Source organism: Pseudophryne corroboree, unplaced genomic scaffold (genome assembly GCF_028390025.1).
Source record: "Pseudophryne corroboree isolate aPseCor3 unplaced genomic scaffold, aPseCor3.hap2 scaffold_345, whole genome shotgun sequence".
NCBI lineage: Eukaryota > Metazoa > Chordata > Amphibia > Anura > Myobatrachidae > Pseudophryne > Pseudophryne corroboree.
Window position 1 is genome coordinate 618,112 of NW_026970008.1, and position 21,448 is coordinate 639,559.

The 21,448-nt window shown below is 48.4% G+C and overlaps 1 non-coding gene across 1 annotated transcript; it reads right to left on the reverse strand.

The window, feature by feature from the left end:
- Nucleotides 1–17,943: 17,943 nt before the first annotated feature.
- On the reverse strand, nt 17,944–18,110 carry LOC135020040 (U1 spliceosomal RNA). Its single transcript, XR_010217525.1, has one exon. It is a non-coding gene; the product is annotated as a U1 spliceosomal RNA (small nuclear RNA).
- Nucleotides 18,111–21,448: the final 3,338 nt, after the last annotated feature.

Sequence of the window (21,448 nt, forward strand, 5' to 3'; positions counted from 1 at the left end):
CTGAGCCGTCCGGCTTAGGGACCACGAAGAGGCTTGAATAAAAACCTTTTCCCTGCTGACTAAGGCCGATTTGAACTAGGGATGTGCACTTGAAACTTTTCGGGTTTTGTGTTTTGGTTTTGGGTTCGGTTCCGCGGCCGTGTTTTGGGTTCGAACGCGTTTTGGCAAAACCTCACAGAATTTTTTTTGTCGGATTCGGGTGTGTTTTGGATTCGGGTGTTTTTTTCAAAAAACCCTAAAAAACAGCTTAAATCATAGAATTTGGGGGGCATTTTGATCCCAAAGTATTATTAACCTCAAAAACCATAATTTACACTCATTTTCAGTCTATTCTGAATACCTCACACCTCACAATATTATTTTTAGTCCTAAAATTTGCACCGAGGTCGCTGGATGACTAAGCTAAGCGACCCCAGTGGCCGACACAAACACCTGGCCCATCTAGGAGTGGCACTGCAGTGTCACGCAGGATGTCCCTTCCAAAAAACCCTCCCCAAACAGCACATGACGCAAAGAAAAAAAGAGGCGCAATGAGGTAGCTGTGTGAGTAAGCTAAGCGACCCTAGTGGCCGACACAAACACCTGGCCCATCTAGGAGTGGCACTGCAGTGTCACGCAGGATGTCCCTTCCAAAAAACCCTCCCCAAACAGCACATGACGCAAAGAAAAAAAGAGGCGCAATGAGGTAGCTGTGTGAGTAAGCTAAGCGACCCTAGTGGCCGACACAAACACCTGGCCCATCTAGGAGTGGCACTGCAGTGTCACGCAGGATGTCCCTTCCAAAAAACCCTCCCCAAACAGCACATGACGCAAAGAAAAAAAGAGGCGCAATGAGGTAGCTGTGTGAGTAAGCTAAGCGACCCTAGTGGCCGACACAAACACCTGGCCCATCTAGGAGTGGCACTGCAGTGTCACGCAGGATGTCCCTTCCAAAAAACCCTCCCCAAACAGCACATGACGCAAAGAAAAAAAGAGGCGCAATGAGGTAGCTGTGTGAGTAAGTTTAGCGACCCTAGTGGCCGACACAAACACCTGGCCCATCTAGGAGTGGCACTGCAGTGTCACGCAGGATGTCCCTTCCAAAAAACCCTCCCCAAACAGCACATGACGCAACTAAAAATGAAAGAAAAAAGAGGTGCAAGATGGAATTGTCCTTGGGCCCTCCCACCCACCCTTATGTTGTATAAACAGGACATGCACACTTTAACCAACCCATCATTTCAGTGACAGGGTCTGCCACACGACTGTGACTGAAATGACGGGTTGGTTTGGACCCCCACCGAAAAAGAAGCAATTAATCTCTCCTTGCACAAACTGGCTCTACAGAGGCAAGATGTCCACCTCATCATCATCCTCCGATATATCACCGTGTACATCCCGCTCCTCACAGATTATCAATTCGTCCCCACTGGAATCCACCATCTCAGCTCCCTGTGTACTTTGTGGAGGCAATTGCTGCTGGTCAATGTCTCCACGGAGGAATTGATTATAATTCATTTTAATGAACATCATCTTCTCCACATTTTCTGGAAGTAACCTCGTACGCAGATTGCTGACAAGGTGAGCGGCGGCACTAAACACTCTTTCGGAGTACACACTTGTGGGAGGGCAACTTAGGTAGAATAAAGCCAGTTTGTGCAAGGGCCTCCAAATTGCCTCTTTTTCCTGCCAGTATAAGTACGGACTGTCTGACGTGCCTACTTGGATGCGGTCACTCATATAATCCTCCACCATTCTTTCAATGGTGACAGAATCATATGCAGTGACAGTAGACGACATGTCCGTAATCGTTGTCAGGTCCTTCAGTCCGGACCAGATGTCAGCATCAGCAGTCGCTCCAGACTGCCCTGCATCACCGCCAGCGGGTGGGCTCGGAATTCTGAGCCTTTTCCTCGCACCCCCAGTTGCGGGAGAATGTGAAGGAGGAGATGTTGACAGGTCGCGTTCCGCTTGACTTAACAATTTTGTCACCAGCAGGTCTTTGCACCCCAGCAGACTTGTGTCTGCCGAAAAGAGAGATCCAAGGTAGGTTTTAAATCTAGGATCGAGCACGTGGCCAAAATGTAGTGCTCTGATTTCAACAGATTGACCACCCGTGAATCCTTGTTAAGCGAATTAAGGGCTGCATCCACAAGTCCCACATGCCTAGCGGAATCGCTCCCTTTTAGCTCCTTCTTCAATGCCTCCAGCTTCTTCTGCAAAAGCCTGATGAGGGGAATGACCTGACTCAGGCTGGCAGTGTCTGAACTGACTTCACGTGTGGCAAGTTCAAAAGGTTGCAGAACCTTGCACAACGTTGAAATCATTCTCCACTGCGCTTGAGACAGGTACATTCCACCTCCTATATCGTGCTCAATTGTATAGGCTTGAATGGCCTTTTGCTGCTCCTCCAACCTCTGAAGCATATAGAGGGTTGAATTCCACCTCGTTACCACTTCTTGCTTCAGATGATGGCAGGGCAGGTTCAGGCGTTTTTGGTGGTGCTCCAGTTTTCTGTACGTGGTGCCTGTACGCCGAAAGTGTCCCGCAATTCTTCTGGCCACCGACAGCATCTCTTGCATGCCCCTCTCGTTTTTTAAAAAATTCTGCACCACCAAATTCAAGGTATGTGCAAAACATGGGACGTGCTGGAATTTGCCCATATTTAATGCACACACAATATTGCTGGCGTTGTCCGATGCCACAAATCCACAGGAGAGTCCAATTGGGGTAAGCCATTCCGCGATGATCTTCCTCAGTTGCCGTAAGAGGTTTTCAGCTGTGTGCGTATCCTGGAAACCGGTGATACAAAGCGTAGCCTGCCTAGGAAAGAGTTGGCGGTTGCGAGATGCTGCTACTGGTGCCGCCGCTGCTGTTCTTGCGGCGGGAGTCCATACATCTACCCAGTGGGCTGTCACAGTCATATAGTCCTGACCCTGCCCTGCTCCACTTGTCCACATGTCCGTGGTTAAGTGGACATTGGGTACAACTGCATTTTTTAGGACACTGGTGAGTCTTTTTCTGACGTCCGTGTACATTCTCGGTATCGCCTGCCTAGAGAAGTGGAACCTAGATGGTATTTGGTAACGGGGGCACACTGCCTCAATAAATTGTCTAGTTCCCTGTGAACTAACGGCGGATACCGGACGCACGTCTAACACCAACATAGTTGTCAAGGCCTCAGTTATCCGCTTTGCAACAGGATGACTGCTGTGATATTTCATCTTCCTCGCAAAGGACTGTTGGACAGTCAATTGCTTGGTGGAAGTTGTAAAAGTGGGCTTACGACTTCCCCTCTGGGATGACCATCGACTCCCAGCAGCAACAACAGCAGCGCCAGCAGCAGTAGGCGTTACACGCAAGGATGCATCGGAGGAATCCCAGGCAGGAGAGGACTCGTCAGAATTGCCAGTGACATGGCCTGCAGGACTATTGGCATTCCTGGGGAAGGAGGAAATTGACACTGAGGGAGTTGGTGGGGTGGTTTGCGTGAGCTTGGTTACAAGAGGAAGGGATTTACTGGTCAGTGGACTGCTTCCGCTGTCGCCCAAAGTTTTTGAACTTGTCACTGACTTATTATGAATGCGCTGCAGGTGACGTATAAGGGAGGATGTTCCGAGGTGGTTAACGTCCTTACCCCTACTTATTACAGCTTGACAAAGGCAACACACGGCTTGACAAATGTTGTCCGCATTTCTGGTGAAATACTTCCACACCGAAGAGCTGATTTTTTTGGTATTTTCACCAGGCATGTCAACGGCCCTATTCCTCCCACGGACAACAGGTGTCTCCCCGGGTGCCTGACTTAAACAAACCACCTCACCATCAGAATCCTCCTTGTCAATTTCCTCCCCAGCGCCAGCAACACCCATATCCTCATCCTGGTGTACTTCAACACTGACATCTTCAGTTTGACTATCAGGAACTGGACTGCGGGTGCTCCTTCCAGCACTTGCAGGGGGCGTGCAAATGGTGGAAGGCGCATGCTCTTCACGTCCAATGTTGGGAAGGTCAGGCATCGCAACCGACACAATTGGACTCTCCTTGTGGATTTGGGATTTCGAATAACGCACAGTTCTTTGCGGTGCTTTTGCTAGCTTCAGTCTTTTCAGTTTTCTAGCGAGAGGCTGAGTGCTTCCATCCTCATGTGAAGCTGAACCACTAGCCATGAACATAGGCCAGGGCCTCAGCCGTTCCTTGCCACTCCGTGTGGTAAATGGCATATTGGCAAGTTTACGCTTCTCCTCCGACAATTTTATTTTAGGTTTTGGAGTCCTTTTTTTACTGATATTTGGTGTTTTGGATTTTACATGCTCTGTACTATGACATTGGGCATCGGCCTTGGCAGACGACGTTGCTGGCATTTCATCGTCTCGGCCATGACTAGTGGCAGCAGCTTCAGCACGAGGTGGAAGTGGATCTTGATCGTTCCCTAATTTTGGAACCTCAACATTTTTGTTCTCCATATTTTAATAGGCACAACTAAAAGGCACCTCAGGTAAACAATGGAGATGGATGGATACTAGTATACTTATGGATGGACTGCCGAGTGCCGACACAGAGGTAGCTACAGCCGTGGACTACCGTACTGTGTCTGCTGCTAATATAGACTGGATGATAATGATATGAAATCAATATATATATGTATGTATATATAATATCACTAGTACTGCAGCCGGACAGGTAGATAATATATTTATTAGGTAATGATGACTGATGACGGACCTGCTGGACACTGTCAGCTCAGCAGCACCGCAGACTGCTACAGTAAGCTACTATACTATAGTAGTATGTACAAAGAAGAAAGAAAAAAAAAACCACGGGTAGGTGGTATACAATTATGGATGGACTGCCGAGTGCCGACACAGAGGTAGCTACAGCCGTGGACTAACGTACTGTGTCTGCTGCTAATATAGAGTCTAGACTGGATGATAAATTATTGATAATGAGATGAAATCAATATAATATCACTAGTACTGCAGCCGGACAGGTAGATAATATATTTATTAGGTAATGATGACTGATGACGGACCTGCTGGACACTGTCAGCTCAGCAGCACCGCAGACTGCTACAGTAAGCTACTATACTATAGTAGTATGTACAAAGAAGAAAGAGAAAAAAAAAACCACGGGTAGGTGGTATACAATTATGGATGGACTGCCGAGTGCCGACACAGAGGTAGCTACAGCCGTGGACTAACGTACTGTGTCTGCTGCTAATATAGAGTCTAGACTGGATGATAAATTATTGATAATGAGATGAAATCAATATAATATCACTAGTACTGCAGCCGGACAGGTACTATATATACTTATTATGTAATGACTGATGACGGACCTGCTGGACACTGTCAGGTCAGCAGCACCGCAGACTGCTACAGTAAGCTACTATAGTAGTATGTATAAAGAATGAAAAAAAAAAAAAACCACGGGTAGGTGGTATACAATATTATATATATAATATATATATTATGGCCCTCATTCCGAGTTGTTCGCTCGGTATTTTTCATCGCATCGCAATGAAAATCCGCTTAGTACGCATGCGCAATGTTCGCACTGCGACTGCGCCAAGTAACTTTGCTATGTAGAAAGTAATTTTACTCACGGCTTTTTCATCGCTCCGGCGATCGTAATGTGATTGACAGGAAATGGGTGTTACTGGGCGGAAACACGGCGTTTCAGGGGCGTGTGGCTGAAAACGCTACCGTTTCCGGAAAAAACGCAGGAGTGGCCGGAGAAACGGTGGGAGTGCCTGGGCGAACGCTGGGTGTGTTTGTGACGTCAAACAGGAACGACAAGCACTGAACTGATCGCACAGGCAGAGTAAGTCTGAAGCTACTCTGAAACTGCTAAGTAGTTAGTAATCGCAATATTGCGAATACATCGGTCGCAATTTTAAGAAGCTAAGATTCACTCCCAGTAGGCGGCGGCTTAGCGTGTGTAACTCTGCTAAATTCGCCTTGCGACCGATCAACTCGGAATGAGGGCCTATATACAATTATATATATAATATATATATTAAACTGGTGGTGATTGATTATTAAACTGGTGGTCAGGTCACTCACGTTGCAACTTGCAACTAGTACTCCGAGTCCTAAGCAGACAATCACAAAATATATTATTATACTGGTGGTCAGTGTGGTCACAACAATGGCAGTGTGGCACTGACTCTGGCAGCAAAAGTGTGCACTGTACGTTATATGTACTCCTGTCCTGAGTCCTGCTCTCAGACTCTAACTGCTCCCCACTGTCAGTGTCTCCCCCACAAGTCAGATAATACAGTCACACTATCTCTCTCTATCACTTCAGCAAGTACTAGTAGTAGTAGTACTCCTCCTAATGCTCCCCAAATTACTACTGTGTCTATCTCTGTCTCACTCTCTTCTCGAATCTCTCCCTATCAATCTCAAAGCACGTGTGAAAATGGCGGCGACGCGCGGCTCCTTATATAGAATCCGAGTCTCGCGATAGAATCCGAGCCTCGCGAGAATCCGACAGCGGGATGATGACGTTCGGGCGCGCTCGGGTTAACCGAGCAAGGCGGGAAGATCCGAGCCGCTTGGACCCGTGAGAAAAAACATGAAGTTCGGGCGGGTTCGGTTTCCGAGGAACCGAACCCGCTCATCCCTAATTTGAACAATCGGTGAGGGGGAACATCTTGAAACCCCAGTTTGTACCCTTGGGACACTATTTGTAAAACACACGAGTCCATGTCCGAATTAATCCAGAACTGACTGAAGAGTTTTAGACGTGCCCCCACTGGTGCGGGCTCCTGCAAGAGAGCCCCAGCGTCATGCGGTGGATTTGGCAGAAGCAGAGGATGATCTCTGCTCCTGCGATCTTGAAGAGGATGCAGACCTCTTCTCTCTTCTCCTTCCTCTACCTGCAAAGAAAGGGGAATCTTAACTTCTTGCATATCTATTGGGCCGAAATGACTGCATCAGATAATGATGCGTCTTCATCCGTTGGGAGGGAACATAGGGCAAGAAGGTTGACTTACCTGCGGGAGCTGCCGAGATCAAATTAACTAGGCAGTCACCAAACAAGGCTTCCCCTTCATAGGGAAGAGACTCCCTTTCTTCTTGGAGTCAGCATCAGCATTCTCTTGGTGAATCCACAATGCCCTCCTATCCGAGACTGCCATGAAATTTGCCCGTGAGCTCAAGAGTCCTATATCCCTTGCAGTCTCACGTAAGTATGCTGCAGTGTCCTTGATATGATACAACGTAAGGAGTATCCCATCTCTCCAGGGTATCTATATCGGATGACAAGGTATTCGACCAATTCATGAATACTACTACTCTCCCATGCACATGTAATGGCAGGTCTAAGTAATGTACCCGTGGTTACATAACTAGAAATAATGTAGCTTCCTGCATACGATCCGCTGGATTTGTGAGAGGGCCCCGTGCAGAACAGGGGGTGACTCCCACTTTATTCTGTCCGCGGCGGGAAATGAATAAACAACCAGAATCCTTTTGGGGATTTGAAACCATCTTGTCGAGCTGGCCCAGACTTTATCAAACAGAGATGGAGGAACGTTACATCAGCTTTCATTATATATCTATATATACATACATATAGACCCCTTTGTCAAGAACATCAGGGTCTTCAGTGATTTTAATATGTCCTTAATATCCACAATCATGTACTGAATGCTCCTTGCCAATATTGGATCTAATCAGGAAACATTATGGTCGACATAGGAATCAGTATCCGTGTCAGTATCAGTGTGTAGTAACTGGGCAAAATAACATTTTTGCGACCCCGCGGGGCCTGAGGGAAAAGAAACATAGCCATGAACATCACATCTATTCTCTACGTCTGTGTCTGGGACACAGATTTATCCAACCTTACTCTGATATTACTGAAACATTTACCCAGTCAGTTATTGGTGGTGCCAACAGGGCCACCATCATATGTCTGCATTCCTAATATAGTTTCCTCTTGGGAAAAACATTCAGCCACTGACATGTTGACACACATGTACCAAGTACCCACAGACACACCGGCTTATGGGGGACAGACCGTCAGTAAATCTGTCAGAGGGACACAGCACGAGTGGAGAGGCCGCAGCAGAAATGTCTGCACTGGTGTCAGTAGGTGACTGAGGCAGGGATGACTGGGAGATAGTGGGTGACTGAAGCATGTATGAGTGGGAGATAGTGGGTGACTGAGGCCGGGGTGACTGGGAGATAGTGGGTGACAGGGAGATAGTGGGTTACTGAGGGAGGGGTGATAGGAAGGGGTTGGGTAAGTATGGGAAGAAAGTGGGTGACAGGGATAATAAATGACTAAGGCAGGGGTGATAGGGAGATAGTGGATGACTGTGGCAGGGGTGACAGGGACAGTAAGAGACTGAGGCAGGGGTGACAGGGATAGTGGCTGACTGAGGCAGGGGTGACTTGGAGATAGTGGGTGACTGAGGCAGGGTTGACAGGGATAGTGGGTGACTGAAGCAGGGGTGATAGGGTGACAGTGGGTGACTAAAGCAGGGGTGACTGGTATAGTGGGTGACTGAGGCAGGGATCGCAGGTATAGTGGTTGACTGAGGCAGCGGTGACTGGGAGATAGTGGGTAACTGAGGCAGGGGTGACAGGGAAAGTGTGTGACTCAGGCAGGGGTGATAGGGAGATAGTGGGCAGCATATCTCTGCGTCACTGCAGCAGCACATTCCTGCTTCAATGACAGCAGCACATCCCTGCCTCACTTATAGCAGCACATCCCTGCCTCGCTGACAGCAGCACATCCCTGCCTCGCTGACAGCAGCACATCCCTGCCTCGCTGACAGCAGCACATCCCTGCTTCGCTGACAGCAGCACATCCCTGCTTCGCTGACAGCAGCACATCCCTGCTTCGCTGACAGCAGCACATCCCTGCCTCGCTGACAGCAGCACATCCCTGTCTCGCTGACAGCAGCACAGCACTGCTTCGCTGACAGCAGCACATCACTGCTTCACTACCAGCAGCACATCCCTGCCTCACTGGCAGCAGCACATCCCTGCCTTACTGACAGCTGTATATAGGGCCTAATTCAGACCTGATCCCTGCTGTGCATATTCACACAACAGGAGATCAGGTCTGAAGTGCGTGTGTGCTGGTGCCGCAGTGCACCGGCACATGCCAGAGATGCGATCAGCATCTCTGCCCAGTGAGCGCCTCTGCCTGATTGACAGGCAGAGGCGGTCACTGGGCAGGAGGAGTCAGGCCAGCGGCGTTGTGCCGCCATTTTGGGGGCACAGTCAGGACAACGCAGACATGACCGGACCGTATGGGGGCGGGCCGTGACGGCTGCGTGACCCGGACAGCAACGGGCCTTATTTACTAAAATCTCAGATAAATTTTATTGCATTTATGTGCAGTCTAGTTTGCACAGTTGATAGAGTGTTGATCTTGCACGATCAATGTAAGCCTCACATAGGTTAGATACACATGTAAGTTTGTTTTTATTTTACTACATTGTGGTTTGTGGCTCTATACCATGTAATGCATGTCTTTTAACAGTAGTCAAGTCTTCCAATGTGCTTGTTAGTGAAACCCAATAGATAGCTTTATTTTATTTTGTTTCTTCAAATATTGAATGCATATGTCTTATAACTTTTTTTTTTAAATATATATACATTTTTATTATAAGATTTTCAATGACACAAGTACATCCAAGTTACAGATTATGGATTGTGAAGGACAAATCAACCATATAAACAATTTAAGCAATTTAAATTACATGCAGGTAGTAGAATATCAAACTCCTTGGTTGAGAGTTGGTCGTAATAAACTAGGATAGAAAAGAATAAAGTAGAAAATAAGATTTTAAACCTACCGGTAAATCTTTTTCTCGTAGTCCGTAGAGGATGCTGGGGACTCCGTAAGGACCATGGGGATAGACAGGCTCCACAGGAGACATGGGCACTTTAAGAAAGACTTTAGTTCTGGGTGTGCACTGGCTCCTCCCTCTATGCCACAGTTAGAGAAACTGTGCCCAGAGGAGACGGACAGTATGAGGAAAGGATTTTGTTAATCCAGGGCAAGATTCATACCAGCCACACCAATCACACCGTATAACTTGTGATAAACTACCCAGTTATCAGTATGAAAAAACAACATAGCATCAGTGCAGGACCGATGCAACTATAACATAACCCTTATTGAAGCAATAACTATATACAAGTATTGCAGAAGTAGTCCGCACTTGGGACGGGCGCCCAGCATCCTCTACGGCAGGCCTGGTCAACCTGTGGCTCCCCAGCTGTTGGGAGACTACACATCCCAGCATCCCCTTCCACAGCTCTAGCATTCCCTAATAGCAAAACTGTGGCAGGGCATGCTGGGACTTGTAGTTTCAAAACAGCTGGAGAGCCACAGGTTGACCAGGCCTGCTCTACGGACTACGAGAAAAAGATTTACCGGTAGGTTTAAAATCTTATTTTCTCTAACGTCCTAGAGGATGCTGGGGACTCCGTAAGGACCATGGGGATTATACCAATGCTCCAAAACGGGCGGGAGAGTGCGGATGACTCTGCAGCACCGATTGAGCAAACATGAGTTCCTCCTCAGCCAGGGTATCAAACTTATAGTATTTTGCAAAGGTGTTTGAACCCGACCAAGTAGCAGCTTGACACAGCTGTAGTGCCGAGACCCCTCGGGCTGCCGCCCAAGAAGAGCCCACTTTCCTCGTGGAATGGGCCTTGACCGATTTCAGTAACTGCAATCCAGCCATAGAATGCGCTTGCTGAATCGTGTTACAAATCCGGCGAGCAATAGCCTGCTTTGAAGCAGGGGCACCAATCTTGTTGGTTGCATACAGGACAAACAGCGCTTCAGTTTTCCTGACTCTAGCCGTTCTGGCCACGTAAATTTTCAAAGCCCTGACCACATCAAGTAACTCGGAATCCTCCAAGTCACGCGTAGCCACAGGCACCACAATAGGTTGGTTCATATGAAAAGATGAGACCACTTTTGGTAGGAATTGAGGACGGGTCCGCAATTCCGCTCTATCCACATGGAATACCAAATATGGGCTTTTATGTGACAAAGCCGCTAATTCCGACACTCGCCTAGCCGAAGCCAAGGCTAATAACATGACCACCTTCCATGTGAGATATTTTAACTCCACTGTTTTAAGTGGTTCAAACCAGTGTGATTTTAGAAAACTTAACACCACGTTAAGGTCCCAAGGTGCCACCGGAGGCACAAAAGGAGGCTGAATATGCAGCACTCCTTTTACAAAAGTCTGAACTTCTGGAAGAGAAGCCAATTCTTTTTTAAAGAAAATGGATAAGGCCGAAATCTGGACCTTAATAGAGCCTAATTTTAGGCCCAAATTCACTCCAGTTTGTAGGAAGTGAAGGAAACGGCCCAGATGGAATTCTTCCGTAGGAGCATTCCTGGCCTCACACCAAGAAACATAATTTCGCCATATACGGTGTAATGTTTTAACGTTACATCCTTCCTAGCCTTTATCAGCGTAGGGATGACCTCAACCGGAATGCTAGGATCCGGCATTCAACCGCCATGCCGTCAAACGCAGCCGCGGTAAGTCTTGGAACAGACAGGGCCCCTGATGCAACAGGTCCTGTCTTAGAGGGAGAGGCCACAGATCTTCTGTGAGCATTTCCTGCAGATCCGGATACCAGGTCCTCCGTGGCCAATCTGGAACAATGAGGATTGTTCTCACTCCTCTTTGTCTTATTATCCTCAACACCTTGGGTATGAGAGGAAGAGGAGGAAATACATAGACCGACCGGAACACCCACAGTGTCACTAGGGCGTCTACAGCTACTGCCTGAGGGTCTCTTGACCTTGCGCAATACCTCTGTAGCTTTTTGTTGAGCCGGGACAACATCATGTCTATCTGTGGCAGTTCCCACTGACTTGTAATCTGTGCAAAGACTTCCTGATGAAGTCCCCACTCTCCCGGATGTAGGTCGTGTCTGCTGAGGAAGTCTGCTTCCCAGTTGTCCACTCCCGGAATGAACACTGCTGACAGTGCGCTTGCGTGATTCTCCACCCAGCGAAGAATTCTGGTGGCTTGTGCCATCGCCACTCTGCTCCTTGTGCCGCCTTGGCGGTTTACATGAGCCACTGCGGTGACGTTGTCTGACTGGATCAGAACCGGTTGGTCGCAAAGTAAGGTCTCCGCTTGACGTAGGGCATTGTATATGGCCCTTAGATCCAGGATGTTGATGTGAAGACAAGTCTCTTGACTTGACCAAATACCTTGGAAATTTCTTCCCTGTGTGACTGCTCCCCAACCTTGGAGGCTTGCGTCTGTGGTCACCAGGATCCAGCCCTGAATGCTGAATCTGCGTCCCTCGAGAAGGTGAGCACTCTGCAGCCACCACAGGAGTGATACCCTGACCCTGGGGGACAGGGTGATCAACCAATGCATCTGTAAATGTGACCCGGACCACTTGTCCAGTAGGTCCCATTGGAAAGTCCTCGCATGGATCCTGCCGAATGGAATGGCCTCGTATGATGCCACCATCTTTCCCAGGACTCGAGTGCAGTGATGCACTGACACCTGTTTTGGTTTCAATAGGTTCCTGACAAGAGTCATGAGTTCCTGGGCCTTTTCTATCAGGAGATAAACCCTCTTCTCGTCCGTGTCCAGAATCATGCCCAAGAAAGACAGACGAATAGTAGGAATCAACTGCGACTTCGGGATATTGAGAATCCAGCCGTGTTGCTGTAACACTTTCAGTGAAAGTGATACGCTGTTCAGCAACTGCTCTCTTGATCTCGCTTTTATGAGATCGCCCAAGTACGGGATAATTGTGACACCTTGCTTGCACAGGAGCACCATCATTTCCGTCATTACCTTGGTGAAAATTCTCAGGGCCATGGAGAGACCAAACAGCAACGTCTGAAATTGGCAATGACAGTCCTGTACCGCAAATCTGAGGTACGCCTGATGAGGTGGATAAATGGGGACATGAAGGTATGCATCCTCTACACAAATGCGGACAACAGGTGTCAAGCCGTGTGTTGCCTTTGTCAAGCTGTAATAAGTAGGGATAAGGACGTTAACCACCTCGGAACATCCTCCCTTATACGTCACCTGCAGCGCATTAATCATAAGTCAGTGACAAGTTCAAAAACTTTGGATGACAGCGGAAGCAGTCCACTGACCACCTTCCTCTTGTAACCAAGCTCCTGCAAACCACACCACCAACTCCCTCAGTGTCAATTTCCTCCTTAGACAGGAGAGCCAATAGTCCTGCAGGCCATGTCACTGGCAAGTCTGACGAGTCCTCTCCTGCCTGGGAATCCTCCGATGCATCCTGAGTGTAACGCCTACTGCTGCTGGCGCTGCTGTTGTTGCTGCTGGGAGTCGATCGTCATCCCAGAGGGGAAGTCGGAAGACCACTTGTACTACTTCCAGTAAGCAATTTACTGTCCAACAGTCCTTTGCGAGGAAGTTGAAATATCACAGCAGTCATCCTGCTGCAAAGCGGATAACTCAGGTCTGGGTGGTGAGAAACTTGGTTCCGGTATCCATCGTTAATTTAGAGGCAACTAGAGACTTGATTGAGGTACTGTGTCCCCGGTACCAAATACCCTCTAGGTTCCATTTCTCTAGGCAGGCGATACCGAAAATGTACACAGACCTCAGAAAAAGAGTCACCAGTGTCCTAAAAAATGCAGTTGTACCCAATGTCCACTTGTCTGTGGTTAAGTGGAGCAGGGCAGACTCAGGACTATATGACTGTGACAGCCCACTGGGTAGATGTATTGCCTCCCGCAGCAAGAACAGCAGCGGCGGCACCAGTAGCAGCATCTCGCAAATGCCAACTCATTCCTAGGCAGGCTACGCTTTGTATCACCGCTTTCCATAAGAGGCACACAGCTGACAATCTCTTACGGAAACTGAGGAACATCATCGCAGAATGGCTTACCCCAATTGGACTCTCCTGGGGATTTGTGACATCGGACAACGCCACCAATATTGTGCGTGCATTACATCTGGGCAAATTCCAGCACGTCCCATGTTTTGCACATACATTGAATTTGGTGGTGCAGAATTATTTAAAAAATGACAGGGGCGTGCAAGAGATGCTGTCGGTGGCCCGAAGAATTGCGGGCCACTTTCTGCATTCAGCCACCGCGTGCCGAAGACTGGAGCACCACCAAACATTCCTGAACCTGCCCTGCCATCCTCTGAAGCAAGAGGTGGTAACGAGGTGGAATTCAACCCTCTATATGCTTCAGAGGATGGAGGAGCAGCAAAAGGCCATTCAAGCCTATACATCTACCCACGATATAGGCAAAGTAGGGGGAATGCACCTGACTCAAGCGCAGTGGAGAATGATTTCAACGTTGTGCAAGGTTCTGCAACCCTTTGAACTTGCCACACGTGAAGTCAGTTCAGACACTGCCAGCCTGAGTCAGGTCATTCCCCTCATCAGGCTTTTGCAGAAGAAGCTGGAGACATTGAAGGAGGAGCTAAAACAGAGCGATTCCGCTAGGCATGTGGGACTTGTGGATGGAGCCCTTAATTCGCTTAACCAGGATTCAATCTGTTGAAATCAGAGCAATACATTTTGGCCACCGTACTCGATCCTGCAGACACAAGTCTGCAGAGGTTCAAAGACCTGCTGGTGAGAAAATTGTCAAGTCAAGCGGAACGTGACCCGTCAACAGCTCCTCCTTCACATTCTCCCGCAACTGGGGGTGCGAGGAAAAGGCTAAGAATTCCGAGCCCACCCGCTGGCGGTGATGCAGGGCAGTCTGGAGAGAGTGCTGACATCTGGTCCGGACTGAAGGACCTGGCAACGATTACTGACATGTCGTCTACTGTCACTGCATATGATTCTGTCACCTTTGAAAGAATGGTGGAGGATTATATGAGTGACCGCATCCAGGTAGGCACGTCAGACAGTCCGTATGTATACTGGCAGGAAAAAGAGGCAATTTGGAGGCCCTTGCACAAACTGGCTTTATTCTACCTAAGTTGCCCTCCCTCCAGTGTGTACTCCAAAAGAGTGTTTAGTGCAGCCGCTCACCTTGTCAGCAATCAGCGTACGAGGTTACTTCCAGAAAATGTGGAGAAGATGATGATCATCAAAATGAATTATAATCAATTCCTCCGTGGAGACATTCACCAGCAATTGCCTCCAGAAAGTACACAGGGATCTGAGATGGTGGATTCCAGTGGGGACGAATTAATAATCTGTGAGGAGGGCGATGTACACAGTGAAAGGGGTGAGGAATCGGAGGATGATGAGGTGGACATCTTGCCTCTGTAGAGCCAGTTTGTGCAAGGAGAGATTGATTGCTTCTTTTTTGGTGGGGGCCCAAACCAACCAGTCATTTCAGTCAGCCGTGTGGCAGACCCTGTTGCTGAAATGATGGGTTCGTCAATGTTTTTCTTTTCAATCTAAGCCCCTGCAGTTTTCTGTAAGAATCCGCTTCGCTATGATGATCAACAAGTCACAAGGGCAAACACTCAGGGCTGGAGTCGTAGATCTTAGGACCAGCTGCTACAAGCATGGCAAAGGTGTCACTATCATTGGTGACACCCAGAGAGGCAGCGAGGGAGATTGTAATGCAGTGCGCGCAGATAAGCAGCGCAATGGTAAAAAGGAGGCATGGTCTCATAGGTAGGGGTGTGGCCTGTTGGCCTGAATCTCCATTTTGTTGCTCCGGGTATCCCGGGGGTTGGGGGCTGCACCCGGGGACTAGTGTGTGAGTGGTGCTGGCTCCTGCACTGTGACAGAAACTGGGTGTTGCACGTAATGTCACAGTGAAACACCCATATTCTGTCACTGAAGAGGAGCCGGCACTTTGGTGTCACCCCCCTTGGCGGGTGACACTCGGGTGTGGGCCGCAACCCCATTGTGATGCCACTGACCCATGGGAAGCTTTACGTGGCTTACCCATGTGTTAGTAGCCCCAAGCATATTTTGTGTTAGTCCCTGAAGAAAAACTTCAAATATTTACAAATAAATTTTGTAATCAATGGGCCTAATTCAGTAAGGATTGCAAATTCCGCTAAGTAACAGAATTTGCAATCCTTTGGTTCACATGCTGGGGCCACCCAGCATGCCGCCTCCCTTCTTGACCACGCTGAAATTGCAGTCGCAGTGCAGTTCAGCGTGATCATAAAAAATAGGTTAGCCTCCTGTTGGTGCAGACTGTATGTGTGCGCAGGAAGCCGCCACCATTTTTGTGATCGCAGCTGCTGCATGTGATGTCATGCAGCCGCTCTGACCACGCCTCCTGTTTCTCCGTTGCCGACCCCATTTTGAAGCCCTGCCCACGCACCGCTCCATCTCCGACTTAGAAATGGAGTGTTGCTGACCCCCCCCCAGCACCGATTGACAGTCAGAGGCGATCGCATTATCTGCGGGGTGCCGCAGAAAATGCAGGCGCATGTGTATGCTCTTAGCAATTTTTGCAGTTGGATTGCTTATTGCGATTGCAATCCAACCTGAATCAGGCTCTAGTACCTATCACAATGCACTGCGGGTAGTACAAAATGGGGTTAATATAAGAGAAAACCCCCCAGAGCTGTGCTCCTTAACTGTCCCTGGTGGCTAGTGGAGCGGCTGCCCAGTAATCAGTGTCCACGCCAGTGCGCACATGGCCCGCCCCCTACAGCCACGCTGGATCACGGTATAGTGCGGGCACAGAAGTACCTTACCTCCCTTTCATCAGCGGACTCGTGATCCCGGAGGGCGGTGTGTGTGTGACTGACCTTAGGAAGAAACCGGAGCCTCCGCTGCAGTGACCCAGCAACCAGGGCACGGGAGTATACTGCGCCGCTGGGAGTGATGGAGCTGCAGTAAAGATGTCTATTAGACCTAGCCTGCTGCAGCCGTTGTAGATTCTTATAAAAAAAAGTTCTTCTTTTCTTGTCAAAATTAATAGCTAAGAATAGGCTGCCTGAGGCAGCCCCCTGTTAAGTGGCCTGCTACTGAAGGCACCAACTACAAACTGAGCTCCCTGTTCATGGAAGCGAGGTTATAGAGGAGGGGGCGCTGAGCATCTTGGGAACAGTCAAAAGCTTTGAGCCTGTTGGTGCCTCAGATCAAGATCCTACTCTACACCCAATGTGAATCCTTGTGGAGTCCAGTGTACCCCACAGAAGAAATGAATGTGTCACAACCATTGGCAGCAACATTAGAATAGCTGCTGATGGGCACAATTGAGAAAGGAATGGGGGAAAACATTTGAATCCAGCACATATATGTAATTTGAATATGTAATTTGTACCTTCCTACTTTAAAATGTAATGGATGAACCTCACCCTGTGAGAACTATCTTCATGATCAAGAGATCTCATACGCAAGAAAAGCATGTGTTGAGATAGGGCTGTGGAGGGCCGCTGCTCGGGCACACCCCCGTCAAGTTAAGGAGATTCAACTGAGGAAGCACATGAAAACTCTTGTCTGGGGACAACAACTGCAGGGAGACCACATATTTTCAGATAAACATGAGAGGGCGGAAGGCTGCCTAATACTGAAGCACCCACAAACATCAAACCATATGCAACAACTAGTGCAAGCATTCCTGGGGAAAGGTCTGCAGCAGACGGATTTGCATACGGTGATGTCATCCAAGCAGAGGCCAAAGTTGGCTGGAACCCTCATCTGCATATGAAAAGAGAAAAGGGGCGCTTGGATGACCCCTAGTTCGCATTGAACACCCCACCCTCCTTCGGTGTGGGGCTCATGTTGGCCATGCCCCTGCCCCTGAAGCATTCAAGCTGATTTCTTGCAGCAGCTGGGCACTGTAACAGCTCCAGAGCTGCTCTGTAAGGCACATAAAAGGGTGTGGGCCCTGCAACACCACCTGTAGTTCGCATTGTGCGTTGGAAGGCACAAAGTAAGCAGACGGGAGAAGTCAGGATAGTGCGCAAGGGCATAGAAGGGAGGGGCTCAAGAAAAGAGAAGTGGAAACAGACAGCAAACTAGGCTGGAGAGAGACCTGAGACAAAGAGATCTGAATTATAACAGAGCCAACCAGGGGAAAGCACAAATGCAGCCCCCCCCCCCTACCACAAATTATGCAGTCGAGTTTCCCACATTTGGGGAAATCACAGAGGTCAGCATACCCAGAATGCAATGAATGAACCTCACCCTGGGAAAACAATCTTCATGACCATGGTATCACCTATGCAAAATAAGTATGATTTGAGATAGGGCTGGGGAGGGCCGCTGCTCAGGCACACCTCCGTCAAGTAAAGGAGATTCAACTGAGGCAGTACAAGGGAACTCTCATCTGGGATATATAGATTGGTAAATGCTCAATTAGCTTAGTGATATCATTCAGGTGCTCGAAAGGAAGGGGTATTTCTGAGCAAGAAAAAAAGCAATTGTTTCCCCAGCACACTGAATGGATAACAGTAACCAGATATAAATCCCACATAATAATAGAATTCAGAGATCTTCGTTACACATATTTGCGCAAATGTGTGGTTAAGCCCCAAAGCCGCATCAAGGCCTCTCTGTATATTTGGGGTCCCTAGCGCTATATCTAGGTGCAGGGTGTGGCACCCCAAAACACCAGAATGAGCCAGAAAGCACAGCGTGACATACCAGTGTAAAAAACTATAGTGTTAATAAATTAGTATTTAGGAAGCCGAAGCTATAGAGGGGGTGATATAAACATGAAATGTAATTAAAATAGAGAAATAGTGTTAGAAAATTAATAAGTGAAAAGTGTTAATAGAATGTAAAGGTATGCCACACTAAAGCCATCCAGCTCAGCCAGTCCAGAGGCACCACACCTCACACCTCCATTACCCCAATCTGGGTCTAATATTAACCAGCAAGGAGTCACATGATAATGGCTCCTTACTAAAATCATGTGACTCCTTGCTGGTTAATATTAGACCCAGATTGGGGTAATGGAGGTGTGAGGTGTGGTGCCTCTGGACTGGCTGAGCTGGATGGCTTTAGTGTGGCATACCTTTACATTCTATTAACACTTTTCACTTATTAATTTTCTAACACTATTTCTCTATTTTAATTACATTTCATGTTTATATCACCCCCTCTATAGCTTCGGCTTCCTAAATACTAATTTATTAACACTATAGTTTTTTACACTGGTATGTCACGCTGTGCTTTCTGGCTCATTCTGGTGTTTTGGGGTGCCACACCCTGCACCTAGATATAGCGCTAGGGACCCCAAATATACAGAGAGGCCTTGATGCGGCTTTGGGGCTTAACCACACATTTGCGCAAATATGTGTAACGAAGATCTCTGAATTCTATTATTATGTGGGATTTATATCTGGTTACTGTTATCCATTCAGTGTGCTGGGGAAACAATTGCTTTTTTTCTAACTCTCATCTGGGGACAACAACTGCAGGGAGAACACATTTTCAGACGAATGTGGGAGGGCAGAAGGCTGCCTAATACTGAAGCACCCCCCAAACAACAAACCAAATGCAACAACTAGTGCAAGCATTCCTGGGGGAATGCCTGCAGCAGATGGATTCGCATATGGTGATGTCATCCAAGCAATGGGCATAGTTGGCTTCAACCCTCGTCTGCATATGAAAAGAGAAAATGGTCACGCAGGGCATGGCGGCCTTTGTGGGGTTGCGCTTGGATGACCCCTAGATCGCTTTATACACCCCCATCAGTGTGGGGCTCATGTTGGCCATGCCCAAGCCCCTGAAGCATTCAAGCTGATTTCTTGCAGCAGCTGGACCCAGTAACAGCTCCAGAGTTGATCTACAAGACAAGTAAAAGGGTGTGAGCCCTGCAGCACCACCTGTAGTTTGCATACACACTTATATAGGACAGCATCTCTTATATGCCCCAGAGGCAATAATAGTAGCCTTATCTAGGGTATCCGTCCATGCTGCTACAGCACTACACACCCAGGCCGACGCAATTGCCGGTCTGAGTAAGGTACCTGAATGTGTATAAATGGACTTCAGGGTAATCTCCTGTTTGCGGTCAGCAGACTCTTTGAGGGTAGCCGTATCCTGGGACGGGAGGGCTACCTTCTTGGATAAGCGTGTTAATGCTTTGTCCACCCAAGGGGAGGATTCCCATCGTAACCTATCCGTTGATGGGAAAGGATACGCCATAAGAATCCTTTTGGTAATCTGCAGGGGATTCCCAAGCTTTTTCACATAACTCGTTCAGCTCGTGTGAGGGGGGAAAGGTTACCTCAGGCTTCTTTCCCTTGTACATATGTACCCTCTTGTCAGGGATAGGGAGCTCCTCTGTGATGTGCAAAACATTTTTTATTGCCATAATCATATATCAAATGTATTTTGCCAATTTTGGCTGTAACTTTGCATCATCGTAATCGACACTGGAGTCAGAATCCGTGTTGGTATCTGTGTCAACAATCTGGATAGTGGGCGCTTATGAGACCCTGACAGTCCCTGCGACATAGGATCAGGCATGGGTTGAGACCCTGACTGTCCCAAAGCTTCAGCCTTGTCTAATCTTTTGTGCAATGAGTTTACACTAGCACTTAAAACATTCCACATATCCATCCAATCAGGTGTCGGCGGAGACACCACGTTCATTTGCTCCCGCTAGTCTCTAATATAGCCTTCTTCATCAGACATGTCGACACACGCGTACCGACACACCACACACACAGGGAATACTTTTACTGAAGACATTTCCCCCACAAGGCCCTTTGGAGAGACAGAGAGAGAGTATGCCAGCACATACCCCAGCGCTATATAACCCAGGAATAGCACAGTAACTTAATGTTTGCACAGTAGCGCTGCTGTATGTAATTTGCGCCGAATTATGTGCCCCCCCCCCCTCTCTTTTCAACCCTCTTGTCTACCGTGGTATAAGCAGGGGAGAGTCCGGGGAGCTTCCTCTCAGCGGTGCTGTGGAGAAAAAATGGCGCTGGTGAGTGCTGAGGGAGAAGCCCCGCCCCCTCGGCGGCGGGCTTCTGTCCCGCTTAAACTGTACAATTGGCGGGGGCTCATACATATATACAGTGCCCAGCTGTATATATGTTATATTTTTGCCAAAAAGAGGTTTATATTGCAGCCCAGGGCGCCCCCCCTGCGCCCTGCACCCTTACAGTGACCGGAGTATGTGAGGTGTATGGGAGCAATGGCGCACAGCTGCAGTGCTGTGCGTTACCTCAATGAAGATCATGAAGTCCTCTGCCGCCTCTGAAGTCTTCTTTTCTTCTCATACTCACCCGGCTTCTATCTTCCGGCTCTGCGAGGGGGACGGACGGCGAGGGTGAGATCCTGCGTACCAATCCCTTTGGAGCTAATCCCTTTGGAGCTAATGGTGTCCAGTAGCTTAAGAAGCAGGACCTTGCAACTCGGAGAGTAGGGCTGCTTCTCTCCCCTCAGTCCCTCGATGCAGGGAGTCTGTTGCCAGCAGTGCTCCCTGAAAATTAAAGACCTAACAAAATACTTTCTGTCAGAAAGCTCAGGAGAGCTCCTGAAAAGCACCCAGTCTCCACTGGGCACAGTATCAAACTGAGGTATGGAGGAGGGGCATAGAGGGAGGAGCCAGTGCA